Source organism: Zea mays, chromosome 6 (genome assembly GCF_902167145.1).
Source record: "Zea mays cultivar B73 chromosome 6, Zm-B73-REFERENCE-NAM-5.0, whole genome shotgun sequence".
In the NCBI taxonomy this organism is placed as follows: Eukaryota; Viridiplantae; Streptophyta; class Magnoliopsida; order Poales; family Poaceae; genus Zea; species Zea mays.
This window is the reverse complement of record NC_050101.1, coordinates 19,316,996-19,340,038: the sequence shown is the minus strand read 5'-3', so window position 1 is coordinate 19,340,038 and position 23,043 is coordinate 19,316,996. Positions and strand designations below refer to the sequence as shown.

Sequence of the window (23,043 nt, the reverse complement as noted above, 5' to 3'; positions counted from 1 at the left end):
TTCACATCTATCGCTTTCCATATTATGAATTAGATTTATTCCCTCAATCTTAAAGGATTGTTTATGCTTGTTTTATGAGTTAAAATTGAGCATAACATCATCTATGGATAATCTAGTTCATGCTATGAAGTTTCCATGTTTTAGTAATCTAGCTTCCCATTCCTTATCAAAATGATTACAAAAATGGAAACTAGTGCTTGTGTTGCTACTAACATTTCTCTTGAGTTCAATTATGAAAATCTACAAGAAAGAAAGTGCACAAGCCTCGTGGGTTGCTCTTCACCTAAAGGAAGAAAGGTAAAAGCAAAGGTATGGGAACTTTTCTTCTTAATCAAGTTTAGTTCCCATCTCAATGGATACTTAATCTACATTATCATATTCTATCCATGTGAGGAATGGATTCTTGATTGGACCTAAAATTAACTAGATGTGCATTCAATCTCATTCTTAAAAATGCATTTGTCCGTTAGAATCTATTTCATGCCTTTGCTATATATGTTCTCATATTGACTTACCTCAAAGTGATGATTAATAAATTCAATATGAAGAAGTAAATTTCCTGTGATTGATCAAAATGTTTAGATAGTGCATATTTCTTTTGATGTGCACTAATGTCAAGAAATTTACCTCATGTCTATGTGACTTATGGATGATGAATTGTTCTTATCTTCTATCTAAAGAAACCATCATTCATCATTTACTCCCTTGCGCTATTAACATCTCTCTTGAGTATTTTCAATAAGTTTAGAAGGAAAAAGAGACAACCACAAAAGGAGGACACTCAAATGAAAAAGGAAGAACATCAAGGACAACAACACCTACTTGGACAATAAGGTCTTCACAACAATCAATGGTGTGGTTGTAAGCATTTTAAATCTTTTTCATTATGAGAGTACCAGGCTTAAGTTGTTTATTGCAAATTTTATAAGCCTTGATCAAGATATATAATGCTTCTCCCTATATATCTTTAAAAGTAAAAGCATTGAATCAATTCTTTCAAATACTTGATGCATATCTTTAGGGGGAGTCTGTTCTTATATCTTGATTATGTTGAGACTATTACTTTATCTTAGAAATTTCATATAGTCTCTTGAATGAGAATAAGTTTCTCATAAAGTATGCTACTACACATCAATCCAACTTGTAAAATTAATGTCGCTTTTATCAAGGATTGTAGCTTTCAATGTTAAAGTAGCATATTTATCGGATTCTCCTATTTATGAGCATGTTTGAAAATCTAATGCCTATGTTGTTCTTTTGATCGCATCTATTTTATGATCATTGAATAACTTCAATTATCATTTATGCTTCTTAGTGCTTCATGCAGTTTCAATTTGATTTCAATTGGTAATTTCAATCGACATCTATCTTGATATGCACTAAGTTAAAAGGAGAATTCATGATTTATTTATGCAATTTGTGATCTTCTTGATACATAATAACATGGCTTAGAAAAGGATCACAAGTTGTAGAACTCTCTCTTGTGCAAAATATTCTCATGCTTTGTCTTGAGTATAGGTCTTAAGCGACTAAGACTAAGGACAAAGCACAATGAAGAGAGCATCTCTATGTGAAGGTACAAAAGGGTAAAACTATTCAATCTTATTCATACATGTACCTAAATCTTCCTCTCATATACATTCTTTGCATATCTTGTATAAAAGGAAGAGAAAGCATGACCTTTGCATTTATCCCTGCTTCACACCTAGTTTCACCTCTTAAAATTTCACTCATGCATTATTGCATCTTTGCTAAAACTAGATGAAGTGGTTCTATTGTCAAAGAGCTTAAAGCTTAACCTTGTAACGAGGATAAGCTACCTTTGTTCCAAAGGTGGATGGTCCTTAAGTCTCTTTGAAATCTTTAAAGGAAAATGCTTAAAACGTTTGCAACATGCTTTCATAAGTGCATAAACTGTCTTGAGCATCACACATATACTATGACACAATGCACTTCACTTTCTCTATGATATAGACTTGTTCTCATTAACCTAATTATGTGCCCTTGGCATTTAAGGCCAAAATATGTATTCCTCTCAAGGCACATATTTAGGAGGAGAAATCTATATTATACAGAACTATGATCATGCTTAATTGACATATCTCTTGATCATATCTCTTTCATTTTGGTACAAATGCATATATCCTATTATTCCTGTACCATGACTACGACTAATATGTTTCCAAGTATATTACTATGCTAAGTCGTAGATTGAAAGGGAAATGGAGTCTTCGGCGAAGACAAGGCTTCCACTCAACTCTATTGGTATTATCTACCCTTCGCCATCACTCCATACTATCTCTCCACATTGGTATAACCTTTCACTCATATATTATTTACCAAAGGGGGAGACAACTTATAGAAAGGGCTTATATCTCATTCTAAGTATCCGTTTTTGGCGATTCATGCCAAAGGGGGAGAAAGTATTAGCCCAAAGCAAATGGACCGCACCACCACCAAATTAAAAATTTCGTGTTTCAAAAGAATTTTATCGATTGGTATCCTATTATGTTCAAAAGGGGGAGAAAGTAGTATTTCAAAAAGGGTATGTCAAAAACCCTCTTGAACACTAAGAGGTGGATCTATTTTATGGGGAGTTTTGTTTAGTCAAAGGAAAAGCATTCAAAACAGGGGAAGAAAAATTCAAATCTTGAAAATGCTTTGGAAACTCTTATTCATTTACCTTTGACTATTTGCAAAAGATCTTTGAAAAGAATTTACAAAAGAATTTGCAAAAACAAAACATGTGGTGCAAGCGTGGTCCAAAATGTTAAAAAAAACAAAGAAACGATCCATGCATATTTTGTAAGTATCAATATTGGCTCAATTCCAAGCAACCTTTATACTTACATTATGCAAACTAGTTCAATTATGCACTTCTATATTTGCTTTGGTTTGTGTTGGCATCAATCACCAAAAAGGGGGAGATTGAAAGGGAATTAGGCTTACACCTAGTTCCTATATAATTTTGGTGGTTGAATTGCCCAACACAAATATTTGGACTAACTAGTTTGCTCTAGTGTATAAGTTATACAGGTGTAAAAGGTTCACACACAGCCAACAAAAAGATCAAGTTTTGGATTCAACAAAGGAGCAAAGAGGCAACCGAAGGCACCTCTGGTCTGGCGCACCGGACTGTCCGGTGTGCCACCGGACAGTGTCCGGTGCACCACCGGACAGTGTCCGGTGCACCAGAGGTCACCATCTTAAACTCGCCACCTTCGGGAAATTCCCAGGCCGGCGCGCTATAATTCACCGGACTGTCCGGTGTACACCGGACAGTGTCCGGTGCTCCAAGGAAGCGCAGCCTCCGGAACTCGTAAGCCTCGGGAACGCGCGGCAGCCGCTCCGCTATAATTCACCGGACATGTCCGGTGTTCACCGGACTGTCCGGTGCGCCAGCGGAGCAACGGTCATCTGCGCGCAACGGTCGACTCTGCAAAGTGTACAGTTGAATTCAGAGTGTCAGAGCAGAAGTCAGAGGGGCACCGGACTTTCCGGTGCTGCACCGGACTGTCCGGTGCCACATGAGGACAAAGCCTCCAACGGTCGACCAGCTCCAATCTCAACGGATAGGATGACGTGGCTGGCGCACCGGACATGTCCGGTGTGCACCGGACTGTCCGGTGCGCCCATCGCCAGCAGCTTCTCCAACGGCTACAAAATTGGATGGTGGCTATAAATACCACCCCAACCGGCCACTTCAAGGTGTGGGAGTCCAAGCAACATTCCAAGTCATCTAGTTGACATACTCAAGCCCTCCCAACCACATATATTCATTGATCTATCCTATACACAAGATTTAGACCACTACAACCAACACAAGTGCCACAAAAGAGAGAGCAAGCAAAAGAGAGCTACTCATTTGAGTTTAGCACTAGTGCCTTGTGAGATTCATCGAGAAATAGTGTGTGCTTCATCTTTGTGTTCATTTGCGCGTGGAGTTTTGACTCCCATTCGAACTTCCTCCAAAGTTTTGGAGGCTTGTAAAAGCTAGCAAGAGACACCAAAGATTGTGGTGGTCCTTGTGGGATCGAGAGTGATCCTTGAGAAGAAGAAGAGCTCACCGATCCTTGTGTGATCGGGGGAGAGAGGGAAAGGGTTGAAAAAGACCCGTCCTTAAGTGGACTCCTCAACGGGGACTAGGCCTTCGAGGGCCGAACCTCGGTAAAACAAATCACCCGTGTCCATCGTGTTTATTGCTTGTGATTTGTTTGTTTTCCTTTGATCTAAGTTTTCTTGCTCCATCATTTGCTAATATCATTTGGTGTTGCTTCAAGTTAAATTCTCATTTAGTGAAGCAACACGTTGCAAGAAAGAACTTGTCCTAGTGCTCTTCTCATCTAAGGCTTCTTGCTTTGTTATTCTATAACTTACTAGTTGTATTGATTTATCACTTCCGCATTATTTAGCAATACTCTTTTCAAGCAAGAACTTAGTTTCTATTCTCCGATATTTGTATATCTTGTTCTAACCACTAATCAAGGGATCTAGTTGGGGGATAAAGTTTTAATTTTCAGGTTTCGCCTATCCACCCCCCCTCTAGGCGACTATCAGCTGGCCCTCAGGGCATACTACCTGGGACCAAAGGGGGAGAAGCTACTCGTTTTCGATTACATGCCCAATGGCAGCCTCCACTCATTCTTGCATGGTCAGATTTCTGCTCTTCTACTCTGTTCATTGTTCAGTACTAATGTTCATTTCTGAATTCTAATATACAGTATGATTCACAAATCGTAGGTCATTGCTAACTCTTTCAGCTAATTTTGAGCAATTTGTACGAGAGATGTTTGTGACGCTGCTAATTGAAAGGAAATTTAGGGAATTTGTATGTCAACAGTTCTAGCTTGTTGTTGTCTGCTAGTATGTTTCTGCAAATGCTTGGTCTGAACATCTACAAATTGAATCATTGGAAAACTGATACAACTGTGATTATGCTAGCATTGCATTTTCTTTTGATTAAGCTAAAAGAATGAAGTTAGTTTAGACCTTAACGCCCTAAAAATCCTGTCAGTCAGAGGTTTAGAGCATCAGTAGAAAAGTTCAGTAGTATGCACGGACTGCTAGTGCTACTAGGTTCACCTCGTGCATTTTTGAGCCAAACAATCTAAGGACATTTTATGATTTGCTATCCAAATAATGAAGTAAAGTGCTACAATTCATCATCTTAACATTCAGTATTTGTTGTTGATTTGGGGTGAGTTATTCCTCACAACACCCCCAAGCTCACATTATATTTCACCATTATACAAGAAACCCCTTACACTTGTTCTATTTACACCAACACTCCCCCTCAAGATGGGCTAAATATATTCAACATTCCCATCTTGTTACAAGCCAACTCATTATCCTTAGGACCTAGACCTTTCGTGAGACTATCTGCTAACTGATTACGAGACTTGACATAATTCAACTTCAAAGCCCCACCATCAATCTTCTCCTTGATAAAGAACCTATCAATCTCCACATGTTTCATGCGGTCAAACTGAACTAGATTATTTGCTATGTTGATTGCAGCAACATTATCACAATGAAGTAACATGGTCTCATTCTTCTACACCTGAAGCTCCTTTAGAAGACCTTTCAACCACATCATTTCACATAAGGCTAGATCCATTGCTCTTTGTTCTGCCTCTGCAGTAGACCGAGATACCACTGCTTGCTTCTTGCTTCTCCACGAAACTAGATTACCACCCACAAAAACACAATATCCAGATGTGGATCTCCGATCATCCCTACTACTTGCCTAGTCAGCATCGCAATACCCTTCTAGATTCAGGTGTTGGTTTGCCCTAAACCACAAACCCTTGCCAGGGGTTCCCTTCAGGTATCTCAGGATTTGATAAATTACCCTCATATGCCCAACTCTAGGATCATGCATGTACCTACTCACCACACTCACTGCATAAGCAATGTCTGGTCTTGTGTGACAGAGGTATATCAATCGACCAACTATCCTCTGATATCTTTCTCGATCCATAGGGTCACCTAACTCAGCACAAGTTTGGTGATTCTTATCAATGGTTGAGCCACATGGACGACACCCAAGCATTCCTGTTTCTGCCAACAAATCAAGGACGTACTTCCGTTAAGAGAATAATTCCCTTAGATGACCTAGCAATCTCAATCCCAAGGAAGTATCGAAGTGGTCCAAGATCTTTTACCTCAAAGGCTCTACCTAGCCTTTCCTTTAGTTTCCTAATTTCCTTCACATCATCTCCAGTGATCACTATATCATCAACATAAACAACCAGAATAGTGATACAAGAACCCTGATGTTTGTAGAAGACCGTGTGATCTCCATTGCATTGATAATAGCCCATATCACATACTGCTCGCCTGAATATATCAAACCATGCATGTGGTGACTATTTCAGACCAGAGTGACTTCTTAAGTCTACACACTTTCCCAACTGTCTGTTCATTTGCAAACCCAGGTGGAATTTCCATATAGACCTCTTCCTGCAGGTCACCATGAAGAAATGCATTCTTCATATCCAGCTGATGAAACGTCCAACCAATGGCCGCACATGAGATTAAGGTCCTCACCATGCCCATTTTTGCCATAGGTGCAAATGTCTCATCATAGTCAATCCCATACGTCTAACTATATCCCTTCGCCACGAGTCTTGCTTTGTACCTATCAATCTTTCCTTCAGGGGTCTGCTTTACTGTGAAGACCCACTTGCACCCTACCGCCTTCTTTCCTTCAGGAAGGTGAACAAGTTCCCATGTCTTGTTCTTTTGAAGGGCAAGCAACTCTTCTTTCATGGCATCCTTCCACTTTGGGTCCTGTTTAGCACACTTCCAATCCTTCGGAATAGACAATGTTTGTAGAGATGTAACAAATGTTCTATATACAGGAGACACTAGAGTATGAGACATACTTAGCAATATCATATTCATAACCATAACGAGAAGGGGGTTTTCCAGCATTGACTCTAGGATCTCTTCTTTGTGCAATAGGTAATTCTACATGTTCAGAGGGAGGAGCAACATTACCATTCGGAACTGGAGAGCAGTCTGAAGAGAGGTATGGGACTAGAGCTTCAACTTGTTCAGATTATGTCTGTTCAGGTAGAGGTTGCTCCCCCTGCTTCTTAGCCCGTCTTCGATAGTACACTATAGGTCGTTGCTCCCCCTGCTTCTTATTCACCTCTGCCCCAATAGAACACGGGATTGTCCCAACAATCACAGCTTCATCATCCTTTATCTCCTCCTGACTATTGACAGTTGGATCATCCTGATCTCCACCACCACTTCTTTCATCATTACTCACTATCTCTGTGGTTATCACTTCCCTCATTTCTGGTGGAACCATACCTCCAACAATCACCCCTCCTGAAGTCCTACTAACCAAATCACTATCTTGGCCACAATCATCATCCTGTCCACTATCATTCTCTCCCTCTCTCCAGTCCCTTCCATTGACTGGAGAGAAGTCCTCCAGAAAATTGTCTAGGTCAACCTTTCTTGTGTAGTATGGTTCCTTCTCACGGAATGTTACATCCATACTCACAAAGAGTCTCCTCCCAATAGGATCCCAACACTTGTATCCTTTCTGAGTAGAGGCATAACCCACAAAAATGCACTTGACAGCTTGAGGATCCAACTTGCTCGCCATAGGTCGATGATCTTTCACAAAGCAAACACAACCAAAGACCTTGGGTGGAACTCTAAAGTTCTGGTTTCCCAACAGGAGCTCAGCAGGTGATTTCATATCAAGTATCCTTGAGGGCATCCGATTGATGAGGTATGTGGCTGTCATCACCGCTTCACTCCACAAGTACTTAGGTACATTCATCCGAAACATTAGAGACCTTGCTACCTCCAACAAATGGCGATTTTTTCGCTGAGCTACACCATTCTGAGGTGGAGTTCCAGGACAAGTTGTTTGATGAATGATTCCTTGATCTGAAATATATGATCTGAACTCATTATTCACATACTCTGTTCCATTATCTGTCCTAATGATTCGAACTCTTGCATTAAACTGATTTGCAACTAATTTATGAAAGTCTTGAAAGCACTGGAACACCTCATTTTTATGCTTAAGAATATAGATCCAAGTCATACGAGTGCAACAATCAATAAAGGTGACAAACGACTTAGCACCATTCACAGAAGTAACAGAGCAAGGACCCCAAACATCTGAGTGTATCATAGTAAATGGTTCACAACTGCGAAGACCAATACTGGGATAGATGGATCTAGTATGCTTGCCAAGCTCACATGCATCACATACAAGCCTACTTTTGTCCACTCCCTTAAACATAGCAGGGTGCAGCCGTCTTAAGGTCTCAAAAGATATATGTCCTAACCGACAATGAAGTAGCAGAATTTCCTTCACATCCCTTTCAGCAACTGCTCTCAATGCTGATTCTTCATGACCGATGAACCACAAACCATCACGTCTGACTCCAGTCCCAATCCTTCTCCCAGTCCCCTTCTCTTGAAAGACACAAGTGTTTTCATCAAACGTTACTGTACACTTGAACTGATCAATGATTGAACTTACAGAAATGAGATTGACCGGAAAAGATGGGACATGTAGGACTGAGGATGAGCTAAGAGATGGTGTACACTCTATGGACCCTACACCATGGATTCGTTGGGATGAGCCATCAGCAATTTGAACAAACTCATAATGTGTATGTGGGATGTAAGCTTTGAAAGAGCTGGATATGCCCATGACATGCTTAGATGCTCCTGAATCTATGACCCACTCCTTTTGATGCCTACATGAGTATGTAAGAGCTTGTTCCTGAGTACCTTCACCCATGTGGGCATAGTTGGCAAAGTAGGCTGGTTTCATCTTCCTGATGTCACCATCCTTCTCACCGCTACATTTCTCTAGCTCCTCAATTTTCAACCTCAACCTTGCTACTTCAGCCTTCTCAGCATCAAGAGCCTTAGCAACAGCCTCTTTCTCCTTCACCAAATCAGACTCTCTCCTTCTAGCAAACACCCTAGCCTCCTGTTCCCTCGTCATCGCCGTCAGCCTCGCCAACACCTCCTTGGCAGCCACCAATTTCTCCTCCAGTTCACCCTTCTCGCCAAACAGCTCAGAGTTCCTACACTCCAGTTCCGCCACCACCGCCTCCACTCTCCGGACCTTTTTGGACATGACAGCCACCTCCGATGCCTTGAGGTCTGGTTCTACGGACTGGACGCCTTTCATATTGAGGATCCTCTTCCTGATCCCCTCGGCGCAGGCCTCGCAGTGCATGTGTGCCTTCAGCACCACGGCGATCAGCGGCGACTCCTTCTGCACGTACTCCACCACCTTCATGGGATTAGCAGACGCCTCCAGGCTATGCTCCAGCAGCTCCTCCATGAGCTCGCACATCTACTCCTTCACCACAACAAGCAGAGCAGTAGCTCCGGCTTCAAGCAGACAGGACAGTTCAGAACTCGCTTCAGAACCCCATACCAGCTCCTACCGGCCTCCACAGCTACACAGGCCACAACAGCTACGAGGGCAGCAGTAGGGACTTCCTCCTCTTCCCCCTTTCTCAGCTGCAGGAGCAGCACCACCTCACTCTCCCCAACTCCACGCTCACCGCAGCAGTAGAGGCTTCCTCCTCTTCCCCCTTTCTCAGCTGCAGGAGCAGCAACAGCAAACTTGCTCGGTCCTTGAGGTACTCGGCCTTCTCTTCTTCCTTGGGAGCAGCTACAGCACCAGCGTCCGTAGCAGCAATCCCAGCAGCCACACCAGCGGAGGGGCCCGAGGGCGACCACCAGGAACTGAGGGGTCGAGCAGGGGGGAGTGCGCAGCTGGTGCGCATAGGGGCGGGAGCCCACGCCGACGAGCTCGCCGTCGCACAGGACGGGGACGGCGGCCGGCACCGGCGCGGACGAGTCGAGGACGCGCGGATGAGCTCGCCACGCCAGCTGCCAGGGGGCCGCCCGCCGAGCTGCGCTCCATGGATCCGCCTCCTCCACGCGCTTCTCCACCACGGTTTCCTGCTCCGGCTCCGGGCTCGGCTGGGTGACCGCCTTCTTCCTCACACGCGCAAGGCGGAGCTCGAGTGGCGGCGCCTGCGAACCCTAGCTCCATATACCATGTTGTTGATTTGGGGTGAGTTATTCCTCACAACACCCCCAAGCTCACATTATATTTCACCATTATACAAGAAACCCCTTACACTTGTTCTATTTACACCAACAGTATTCACTATCAAACTCTCTTTGTTACTCAAATATGTTTACAATTTTTGTCTCCGGCTAGAAAATTTTCAGCATTCAATATCAAACTCTCTTTGTTACTCAAATATGTTTACAATTTTTGTCTCCAGCTAGAAAATTTTCAGCATTCAGTATCAAACTCTGAAGCACGTTTCTCGACAATGGGGTCTGACGACAGATCTAACAACTGATGAATTAGACATTCTTGTTTGAAAACAGAACAGCTCCTCAGCATCATTAAACTTCCTTCTTTGATTTCTCAACTCGACATTCCTTTCATTTCTGAAAACTAATGTGCACTTTGACAGTTGACAGTTCTAGCTTGTTAGCTGCAGTCTGCTAGTATGTTTCAGCAAATGCTTGGTCTGAACATCTACAGATTCAGTCATTGGAACACTGATACAACTGTAGTTTTGTTAGCCAGTTCAAATTTGACTTGCATAGTTTTAGAGTTTCAGCAAATGTTCTTGATTCAGGAGTTGTAAGACTGGCAGAACTGGGTTTAGACCCCTCAAAAATCCTGTCAGTCAGAGATCAGAGCATCAGCAGAATAGTTCAGTAGTATGCATATGCACGGACAGTTGGTGGCAGATTTGGGCCAAACAAGGGATGGATTAGGATTTTTAGTTAAGAATTGATTGCCTCAACATAAAATTTGTTGATAATTTGTCCACAACTAGACATTTTCCGGTGTTCAGAAATCAGAACCTTTTGAACTGAAAATTTGCAACAATTGTGAACTGAAGCTCTGAAGTTAAACCGACTGTGTTTCCTGTGAATTGGGCCTAGCAATTCATAAATTAGTTAGTTATACTTTGTCCAAGTAAAGGTCAAGTTATTGTTTCGACAGTACCTGTCACACCCGGATTTTTAGGGGCAAACCCGGGCGCGACTCACATGCGTGACAGGATCAAGTCTCACACATATGATGACTCATGGTATAGATATCAATGTCATATCTTTATTAAATAATCGGAGTTCTGTACAAAATAACTAAAATATATTACACCATATGACGACGATGATCCTCCACAATCCCTAGTTGACTGGGAGACGACGGCCTAGATCTCTCCGAACTCATCTTCATCAAAGTCTTCCTCCTTGCCTGGAATGCACCTGTTCTTAACCTGGGGTGGGAGTAAGCAAGGGTGAGCTCCCATACGGTCATCGCTCAATAAGTTGTGGGGAATAATGTGCATGAGCTCACTTACGGTGGGGCTCATGTAGTGTAAGGCTTACCAAGGAAAATGGTTAAGGCTGAGCATTGCTTTTAATAAGTTGGTCAAAATTTTATTAGCAGTTACTAAGTATAAGTATATACCAACCTAATTAAATAATTGATCACAATAATAATAATTCCCACAATGCAATGCAAATGCATGTCAAATTAAGTTTAGTTCCATAATTTACTCATGTGAGGGTCCGAGCCGCTCTTGACCGTGAGCACGGCTGATATACCAGTTTTACACTCTGCAGAGGTTGTGCATCTTTACCCACAAGTCGTGTTACCCATTTGCCAAGGGATCGCGACTTCCCATTCATCTCAACCGAGGAGACGAGGCAGGGTCCCACTACGAGGCCTTTACAAAGTTCCACTAGCTTCAGAAAACCCGCTACGGTTTCTGCGAGAAGGGGGCGATATAGGAATCCCTCGTCCGAAAAGCCATCGCAGCATGATCGACCCGAGAACCTCCCTATACCGGCAGCTCCTAACACCGCGGTTGCCCCTTTCGGGTAAGGTAGTCCTCCACTAGCTTTCCTAATTAGTTAGCCAAGGACGTCCCATTCCACCCTTGTGGTAGCACTGTTTTCCCGGGTGGTTCTTGATAGTCGCCTAGAGGGGGGGGTGAATAGGGCGAAACTGAAATTTACAAATATAAACACAACTACAAGCCGGGTTAGCGTTAGAAACAATAATGAGTCCGTGAGAAAGGGCGCAAAACAAATCGCAAGCGAATAACAAGTGAGACACGTGGATTTGTTTTACCGAGGTTCGGTTCTTGCAAACCTACTCCCCGTTGAGGAGGCCACAAAGGCCGGGTCTCTTTCAACCCTTTACCCTCTCTCAAACGATCCACCGATCGAGTGAGTTTTCTTCTTCTCAATCACTTGGGACACAAAGTCCCCGCAAGGACCACCACACAATTGGTGTCTCTTGCTTCAATTACAAGTGAATGAATGTTGATCACAAGAACAAATGAGAAAGAAGGAAAAGCGATCCAAGCGCAAGAGCTCGAATGAACACGGCAAATCACTCTCTCTAATCACTAAGGCTTGATGTGGAGTTGGAGAGGATTTGATCTCTTTTGTGTGCTATGGAATGAATGCTAGAGCTCTTGTAATGGTGTTGAAGTGTAGAAACTTGGATGCAATGAATGGTGGGGTGGTTGGGGTATTTATAGCCCCAACCACCAACTTGACCGTTGGCTGGAGGCCTCTGTTCGATGGAGCACCGGACAGTCCGGTGCACACCGGACATGTCCGGTGCCCCTGCCACGTCATCAGTGCCGTTGGAATCTGACCGTTGGAGTTCTGACTTGTGGGCCACCCTTGATGTCCGGTGGCGCACCGGACAGCTTCTGTTCATTGTCCGGTGCGCCAGCATGGGCAAACCTGACGTCTGCGCGCGCTGCGGCGCATTTATTGCTTCTGCAGGTAGCCGTTGGCGCGGGATAGCCGTTGCGCTGGAGTCACACTGGACAGTCCGGTGTACACCGGACATGTCCGGTGAATTATAGCGGACGAGCCATTAACTTTTCCCGAAGCTGAAGAGTTCCTGAGGCCGCTCCTCCATGGCGCACCGGACACTGTCCGGTGTACACCGGACAGTCCGGTGATTTATAGCGCGAGTGCTTCTGGAAATTCCCGAAGGTGACGAGTTTGAGCTGGAGTCCCCTGGTGCACCGGACACTGTCCGGTGGCACACCGGACAGTCCGGTGCGCCCAGACCAGAGGGCCTTCGGTTAGCTCTTTGCCCTTTTGTTGAACCCAACACTTGGTCATTTTATTGGCTATGTTGTGAACCTTTGATACCTGTATAACTTATAAACTAGAGCAAACTAGTTAGTCCAAAGATTTATGTTGGGCAATTCAACCACCAAAATTGTATAGGAACTAGGTGTAAGCCTAATTCCCTTTCAATCTCCCCCTTTTTGGTGATTGATGCCAACACAAACCAAAGCAAATATAAAAGTGCATCATTGAACTAGTTTGCATAATGTAAGTGTAAAGGTTGCTTGGAATTTAGCCAATATTAATACTTACAAAATATGCTTGGATCGTTTCTTTGTTTTTAACATTTTGGACCACGCTTGCACCATATGTTTTGTTTTTGCAAATTCTTTTGTAAATTCTTTTCAAAGATCTTTTGCAAATAGTCAAAGGCAAATGAATAAGATTTTGAGAAGCATTGTCAAGATTTGAAATTTTCTCTCCTTGTTTCAAAAGCTTTTCCTTTGACTAAACTAAACTCCCCCTAAAATAGATCCACCTCTTAGTGTTCAAGAGGGTTTTTGATATATCCTTTTGAAATACTACCCTTTTGAACACAATAGGATACCAATCGATAAAATTCTTTTTAAAACACGAAATTGGTGGTGGTGCGGTCCTTTTTGCTTTGGGCTCATCTCCCCCTTTTTGGCATGAATCGCCAAAAACGGAATCATTAGAGCCCTCGATGTAATTTCTTCCCCTTTGGTCATAAATAAATGAGTTAAGATTATACCAAAGACGAAATCCGGTCCTTTTCTTTGATGCTCATTTCTCCCCAAAGAGTAGAGAGTTGCTTGGAGTGATGGCGAAATATGAGTTACGTAGTGGAAGCCTTTGTCTTCGCCGAAGATTCCAATTCCCTTTCAATATACCTATGACTTGGTTTAAAATAGACTTGAAAGCACATTAGTCATAGCATATATAAGAGACATGATCAATGGTATATAAAAGAGCTATGTGTGCAATCTAGCAAAAGAAATTGCGCGAATCAAGAATATTGAGCTCATGCCTAAGTTTGATAAAAGATTGTTCATCTAGTGGCTTGGTAAAGATATCGGCTAATTGATCTTTAGTGTTAATGTAAGAAATCTCGATATCTCCCTTTTGTTGGTGATCCCTAAGAAAATGATACCGAATGGCTATGTGTTTAGTGCGGCTATGCTCGACGGGATTGTCGGCCATTTTGATTGCACTCTCATTATCACATAGCAAAGGGACTTTGGTTAATTTGTAACCGTAGTCCCGCAGGGTTTGCCTCATCCAAAGTAATTGCGCGCAACAATGGCCTGCTGCAATGTACTCGGCTTCGGCGGTGGAAAGAGCGACCGAATTTTGCTTCTTTGAGGCCCAAGACACCAAGGATCTTCCCAAGAACTGGCAAGTCCCCGATGTGCTCTTCCTATTGATTTTGCACCCCGCCCAATCGGCATCCGAATAACCAAGCAAATCAAATGTGGATCCCCGAGGGTACCAAAGCCCAAACTTAGGAGTATAAGCCAAATATCTCAAGATTCGTTTTACAGCCGTAAGGTGGGATTCCTTAGGGTCGGATTGGAATCTTGCACACATGCAAACGGAAAGCATAATGTCCGGTCGAGATGCACATAAATAGAGTAAGGAGCCTATCATCGACCGGTATACCTTTTGATCCACGGACTTACCTCCCGTGTCGAGGTCGAGATGCCCATTGGTTCCCATGGGAGTCTTGATGGGTTTGGCATCCTTCATCCCAAACTTAGCAAGAATGTCTTGAGTGTACTTGGTTTGGCTAATGAAGGTGCCCTCTTGGAGTTGCTTGACTTGGAATCCTAAGAAATACTTCAACTCCCCCATCATAGACATCTCGAACTTTTGAGTCATGATCCTACTAAATTCTTGAGAGCACCTAGAGGGGGGGGTGAATAGGTGATCCTGTAAATCTTAAAAACTTAAGCCACAAAACTTTGATTAAGTGTTAGCACAGTTAATGCCAAGTGGCTAGAGCGAAGATCTTGCACAATATGATGATCACAAGAAGTTCAACACAGAGAGGACACGGTGATTTATCCCGTGGTTCGGCCAAGTACAAAACTTGCCTACTCCACGTTGTGGCGTCCCAACGGACGAGAGTTGCACTCAACTCCTCTCAAGTGATCCAATGATCAACTTGAATACCACAGTGTTATGCTTTTCTTCTCAATATCCCGTTTGCGAGGAATCTCCACAACTTGGAGCCTCTCGCCCTTACACTTAAGATTCACAAAGAAGTACGGAGTAAGGTGGGAATGAGCAACACACACAAGACTTGAAAATCAGAGCAACAACACGCACACAAGTCGCAACAAGAGCTCGCAACGCAACACAAAGAGTTCACAACTCCACAAGAGCTCTATATGCTATCACAATGAAACGAATGCGTGAGATCGATGTCTTGGTGCTTAGAAGTGTTGTAGGAATGCTTGGTCTGCTCCTCCATGCGCCTAGGGGTCCCTTTTATAGCCCCAAGGCAGCTAGGAGCCGTTAACAACAATTCTGGAAGGCCATCTTTGCCTTCTGTCGTCGGGTGCACCGGACAGTCCGGTGCACACCGGACACTGTCCGGTGCCCGATTTGTTTCCATAAACAGCGCAGCTGACCGTTGCTGATCGATGCAGATCTGGCGCACCGGACAGTCCGGTGCACACCGGACAGTCCGGTGCCCCCTTCCGACCGTTGGCCAGTCCACGTGTCGCGCGCAGATTTCGCTGCCGACCGTTGGCTTTGCCGGCCGTTGGCTCACCGGACAGTCCGGTGCACACCGGACAGTCCGGTGAATTATAGCCGTACGCCGTCGGCAAATTTCCCGAGAGCGGCCAGTTTGCCCGAGGCAGCCTGGCGCACCGGACACTGTCCGGTGCACCACCGGACAGTCCGGTGCACCACCGGACAGTCCGGTGCCCCAGACCGAAACAGCCTTTTGGCTGTACACAGCCAATTCTCCTTCTTTCTTCTTTTCTCTGTTTCTATCACTTAGACAAGAATATTAGTACACAAAACCAATGTACTAAGGATTAGAAACATACCTTTACTTGTGATTTGCACTTTGTTTGTCCATTAGCATAAATTCACATTTAGGCACTTGTGTTGACACTCAATCACCAAAATACTTAGAAATGGCCCAAAGGCACATTTCCCTTTCAATCTCCCCCTTTTTGGTGATTTATGCCAACACAACATAAAGCAACTAGAACAAGTGCAAAATCACTTCAAATAGAACTCAAATCTATTTTGATTCATTTTTGGCATATATGGATCATCCTATGCCACCACTTGGTTTGTTTTTGTAAATCAAACTCAAATCTCTATCTCTAAGTCAAACACACATGTTGAAGCATAAAGAGAGTCATTTCAAAAGAGATTGATCAAAGATTTCAAAAACTCCCCCATTTTCCTGTAATCACTACTTCTCCCCACAAGAAGCCAACTTTTCAAGGTATTATTTTCAAAATCTCAAGTGGTAGCTGATCCATTTATCACTTTGGCCTTTATTTTCTCCCCCTTTGGCATCAAGCACCAAAACGGGATCAATCTTGGCCCCTTAACCCCATTGCTTCACCAAAATCTTCAATTAAGAGCAAATGGCAATAAGAGTTAATGAGATGAACTTGGAATAAGTTACCCTCTCATCGGAGTGCAGTGGAAGTCTTTCATTGGTCCAAGTCCACCTTTTCCCTTTCAATTCTTCTTTGAGACTAATTCAAGCAAACTCAAGCATATGGTTAGTCTCAAAGGGTCAAGTTGTAACACATCTCCCCCTAAAACTGTGCATCACTTTGCAACGGACTTGTGAGGTCCAGGGAGTGTTTGTACAACTTGAGCACCACAATAAGCAACAAAATGCAGAATGAACATGATCAAAGGCATAAACACATGTATGCTACAATTCAATCCAAGTTCCGCGAATCTAAGACATTTAGCTCACTACGCAACCTGCAAAAGGTCTTCTCATCTAGAGGCTTGGTAAAGATATCGGCTAGCTGGTTCTCGGTGCTAACATGAAACACTTCGATATCCCCCTTTTGCTGGTGGTCTCTCAAAAAGTGATGCCGGATGTCTATGTGCTTTGTGCGGCTGTGCTCAACAGGATTTTCCGCCATGCGGATAGCACTCTCATTATCACATAGGAGTGGGACTTTGCTCAGATTGTAGCCAAAGTCCCTGAGGGTTTACCTCATCCAAAGTAGTTGCGCGCAACACTGTCCTGCGGCAACGTACTCGGCCTCAGCGGTGGATAGGGCAACGGAGGTTTGTTTCTTAGATTTCCATGACACCAAGGACCTTCCTAAGAATTGGCACGTCCCCGATGTACTCTTCCTATCGACCTTACATCCAGCATAATCGGAGTCTGAGTATCCAATCAAGTCAAAGGTAGACCCCTTTGGATACCAGAGCCCGAGGCAAGGCGTAGCAACTAAATATCTAAGGATTCGCTTCACCGCCACTAAGTGGCACTCCTTAGGATCGGATTGAAATCTAGCACACATGCATACGCTAAGCATAATATCCGGTCTACTAGCACATAAGTAAAGTAATGACCCTATCATTGACCGGTATGCTTTTTGATCAACGGACTTACCACCTTTGTTGAGGTCGGTGTGCCCGTCGGTTCCCATCGGTGTCTTTGCGGGCTTGGCGTCCTTCATCCCAAACCGCTTCAGCAGATCTTGCGTGTACTTCGTTTGGGAGATGAAGGTGCCGTCCTTGAGTTGCTTCACTTGGAACCCAAGGAAGTAGTTCAACTCGCCCATCATCGACATCTCGAATTTCTGCGTCATCACCCTGCTAAACTCTTCACAAGACTTTTTATTAGTAGAACCAAATATTATGTCATCGACATAAATTTGGCATACAAATAAATCACCATCACATGTCTTGGTAAAAAGAGTTGGATCGGCTTTCCCAACCTTGAAAGCATTAGCAATTAAGAAATCTCTAAGGCATTCATACCATGCTCTTGGGGCTTGCTTAAGTCCATAGAGCGCCTTAGAGAGCTTACACACGTGGTCGGGGAACCGTTCATCCTCGAAGCCAGGGGGTTGCTCCACGTACACCTCCTCCTTTATTGGCCCGTTGAGGAAAGCGCTCTTCACATCCATTTGAAACAACCTGAAAGAATGGTGAGCGGCATATGCTAGCAAGATACGAATGGACTCTAGCCTAGCCACAGGAGCAAATGTCTCCTCAAAGTCCAAACCTGCGACTTGGGCATAACCTTTTGCCACAAGTCGAGCCTTGTTCCTTGTCACCACCCCGTGCTCGTCCTGTTTGTTGCGGAACACCCACTTGGTTCCCACAACATTTTGCTTGGGACGAGGCACCAGTGTCCAAACTTCGTTGCGCTTGAAGTTGTTTAACTCCTCTTGCATGGGCAACACCCAGTCCGGATCTAGCAAGGCCTCTTCTACCCTGAAAGGCTCAATAGAAGAGACAAAGGAGTAATGCTCACAAAAATTAACTAATCGAGATCGAGTAGTTACTCCCTTGCTAATGTCACCCAGAATTTGGTCGACGGGATGATCCCTTTGAATCATCGCTCGAACTTGGGTTGGAGGTGCCGGTTGCGCTTCTTCCTCCATCACATGATCATCTTGTGCTCCCCCTTGATCACACGCCTCCTGTTGATGAACCTGTTCATCGTCTTGAGTTGGGGGACGCACCATAGTTGAGGAAGAAGGTTGATCTCGCTCATCTTGTTCCTGGGGTCGCACATCACCAATCGCCATGGTTCGTATAGCGGCCGTCGGAACATCTTCTTCATCTACATCATCAAGATCAACAACTTGCTCTCTTGGAGAGCCATTAGTCTCATCAAATACAACGTCGCTAGAGACTTCAACCAAACCCGATGATTTGTTGAAGACTCTATACGCCTTTGTATTTGAGTCATAACCTAACAAAAACCCTTCTACAGCTTTGGGAGCAAATTTAGAATTTCTACCCTTCTTCACTAGAATGTAGCACTTGCTCCCAAATACACGAAAGTAAGATACATTGGGTTTGTTACCGGTTAGAAGTTCATACGACGTCTTCTTGAGGAGTCGGTGAAGGTAGACCCTGTTGATGGCGTGGCAAGCCGTGTTCACGGCTTCCGACCAAAATCGCTCGGGGGTCTTGAATTCTCCAAGCATCGTCCTCGCCATGTCGATTAGCGTCCTGTTCTTCCTCTCTACCACACCATTTTGCTGTGGTGTGTAGGGAGCGGAGAACTCGTGCTTGATCCCTTCCTCCTCAAGAAACTCTTCCACTTGAAGGTTCTTGAACTCGGACCCGTTGTCGCTCCTTATCTTCTTCACCTTGAGCTCAAACTCATTTTGAGCTCTCCTGAGGAAGCGCTTGAGGGTCCCTTGGGTTTCAGACTTATCCTGCAAAAAGAACACCCAAGTGAAGCGGGAAAAGTCATCAACAATCACTAGACCATACTTACTTCCTCCTATACTCAGATAGGCGACGGGTCCGAAGAGGTCCATATGCAGCAGCTCCAGGGGTCTTGATGTGGTCATCACATTCTTGCTGTGATGTGCTCCTCCCACTTGTTTACCTGTCTGACAAGCTGCACAAGGTCTATCTTTTTCGAATTTTACATTAGTCAATCCTATCACGTGTTCTCCCTTTAGAAGCTTGTGAAGGTTCTTCATCCCAACATGTGCTAAGCGGCGATGCCACAGCCAGCCCATGCTAGTCTTAGCTATTAAGCATGCATCTAGACCGGTCTCTTCTTTTGCAAAATCAACTAAATAAAGTTTGCCGTCTAATACACCCTTAAAAGCTAGTGAACCATCACTTCTTCTAAAGACAGACACATCTACATTTGTAAATAGACAGTTATACCCCATATTGCATAGTTGACTAACAGATAGCAAATTGTAACCAAGAGACTCTACCAAAAATACATTTGAAATAGAGTGCTCATTAGAAATTGCAATTTTACCTAATCCTTTTACCTTGCCTTGATTCCCATCACCGAATATAATTGAATCTTGGGAATCTTTACTCTTGACGTAGAAGGTGAACATCTTCTTCTCCCCCGTCATATGGTTTGTGCATCCGCTGTCTATAATCCAGCTTGATCCCCCGGATGCATAAACCTGCAAGGCAAATTTAGGCTTGGGTTTTAGGTACCCAACTCATGTTGGGTCCTACAAGGTTAGTGCAAATATACTTAGGGACCCAAATGCAAGTTTTGTCTCCCTTGCATTTTGCCCCTAACTTCCTAGCAACAATTTTCTTATCCTTTCTACAAATAGCAAAGGAAGCATTTAAAGCGCAATAAATTGTAGAAGGTTCATTCACTACTTTCCTAGGAGCATGAATAACATTCTTTCTAGGCACATGATGAATAGCATTTCTCCTAGACATATTTCTATTATTCACATAAGAAGAACTAGAAGCAATCATGTGATGAGAATCAAAATCATCATAAGTATTATAACCCCTATAAGCACTTCTAGATTGTCTTCTATCATGATATAAAAAAGCATGATTCTTTTTAGTGCTAGTAGCCATAGGGGCCTTCCCTTTCTCCTTAGCGGGAATGGGAGCCTTATGGCTTGTTAAGTTCTTGGCTTCCCTTTTGAAGCCAAGTCCATCCTTAATGGAGGGGTGTCTACCAACAGTGTAGGCATCCCTAGCAAATTTCAGTTTATCAAAATCACTCTTGCTAGTCTTAAGTTGTGCATTAAGACTAGCTAATTCATCATTTAATTTTGAAATAGAAACTAAGTGTTCACTACAAGCATTAATATCAAAATCTTTACACCTAGAACAAATTGCGACATGTTCTACACAAGAATTGGATTTATTTGCTACTTCTAATTTAGCATTTAAATCATTGTTGACACCTTTTAAAGTAGAAATGGTTTCATGACAAGTAGATAGTTCAAAAGAAAGCATTTCATTTCTTTTAACTTCTAAAGCATAGGATTTTTGAGCTTCTATAAATTTATCATGTTCTTCATACAATAAATCCTCTTGTTTCTCTAAAAGTATGTTCTTCTCATTTAGAGCATCAATCAGTTCATTAATTTTGTCTACTTTGGTTCTATCTAGACCCTTAAACAAACATGAGTAATCTACTTCATTCTCACTAGATTCATCATCACTAGAAGAATCATAAGTATTACCATTACGAGTGATTACCTTCTTTTCCCTTGCCATGAGGCAAGTGTGATGCTCATGGGGGAAGAGAGTCGATTTGTTGAAGGCAGTGGCGGCGAGTCCTTCGTCGTCGGAGTCGGACGAAGAGCAATCCGAGTCCCACTCCTTTCCTAGATGTGCCTCGCCCTTTGCCTTCTTATATTGCTTCTTCTTCTCTCTTTTGTTCCCCTTTTCCTGGTCACTTTCATTATCGAGACAGTTAGCAATAAAATGACCAAGCTTACCGCATTTGAAGCATGAGCGCTTCCCCTTGGCTTTGGCCTTGCTTGGTTGTCCCTTGTGACCTTTAAGCACCGTCTTGAATCTTTTGATGATGAGAGCCATCTCTTCATCATTAAGTCCTGCCGCCTCAATTTGTGCCACCTTGTTAGGTAGCGCCTCCTTGCTTCGTGTTGCCTTGAGAGCAAGGGGTTGCGGTTCGTTGATCGGACCATTCAAAGCGTCGTCTACATACCTTGCCTCCTTGATCATCATTCGCCCGCTAACGAATTTCCCAAGAACTTCTTCGGGCGACATCTTGGTGTACCTGGGATTTTCACGTATATTGTTCACCAAATGAGGATCAAGAACGGTAAATGACCTTAGCATTAGGCGGACGACGTCGTGGTCCGTCCATCGCGTGCTTCCATAGCTCCTTATCTTGTTGACAAGGGTCTTGAGCCGGTTGTATGTTTGAGTTGGCTCCTCCCCCCTTATCATAGCAAATCTCCCAAGTTCTCCTTCCACCAATTCCATTTTGGTAAGCATGGTGACGTCGTTGCCCTCGTGAGAGATCTTGAGGGTGTCCCATATCTGCTTGGCATTGTCCAAGCCGCTCACCTTGTTGTACTCTTCCCTGCACAAAGATGCTAAGAGAACAGTAGTAGCTTGTGCATTTTTATGAATTTGTTCATTAATAAACATAGGGCTATCCGAGCTATCAAATTTCATTCCACTTTCCACAATCTCCCAAATGCTTGGATGGAGAGAAAATAGGTGAGTACGCATTTTGTGACTCCAAAATCCGTAGTCCTCTCCATCAAAGTGAGGAGGTTTGCCAAGTGGAATGGGGAGCAAATGAGTATTCGAGCTATGCGGAATGCGCGAATAATCAAAAGAAAAGTTTGAGTTAACCGTCTTTTGTTTGTAGTCGTTGTCCTCATCCTTTTGGGAAGAAGTAGACTCATCGCTGTCGTCGTAGTAGACGATCTCCTTGATGCGCCTTGTCTTCTTCTTCTTCCCATCTTTGCGTCTGTGGCCCGAGCCCGAGTCATTGGACTTGTCATCCCTTGGCTCGTTGACGAAGAACTCCTTCTCTTTGTCGTTGATCACAATTCCCTTCCCCTTAGGATCCATCTCTTCGGGCGGCTAGTCCCTTTCTTGAAGAGAACGGCTCCGATACCAATTGAGAGCACCTAGAGGGGGGGTGAATAGGTGATCCTGTAAATCTTAAAAACTTAAGCCACAAAACTTTGATTAAGTGTTAGCACAGTTAATGCCAAGTGGCTAGAGCGAAGATCTTGCACAATATGATGATCACAAGAAGTTCAACACAGAGAGGACACGGTGATTTATCCCGTGGTTCGGCCAAGTACAAAACTTGCCTACTCCACGTTGTGGCGTCCCAACGGACGAGAGTTGCACTCAACTCCTCTCAAGTGATCCAATGATCAACTTGAATACCACAGTGTTATGCTTTTCTTCTCAATATCC

General features: G+C 43.7%; 1 pseudogene; it reads left to right on the top strand.

Moving 5' to 3' along the window:
- LOC103630880 (probable leucine-rich repeat receptor-like protein kinase IMK3) overlaps nt 1–23,043 on the top strand; it is a 52,055-nt pseudogene that overhangs the window by 13,352 nt on the left and 15,660 nt on the right.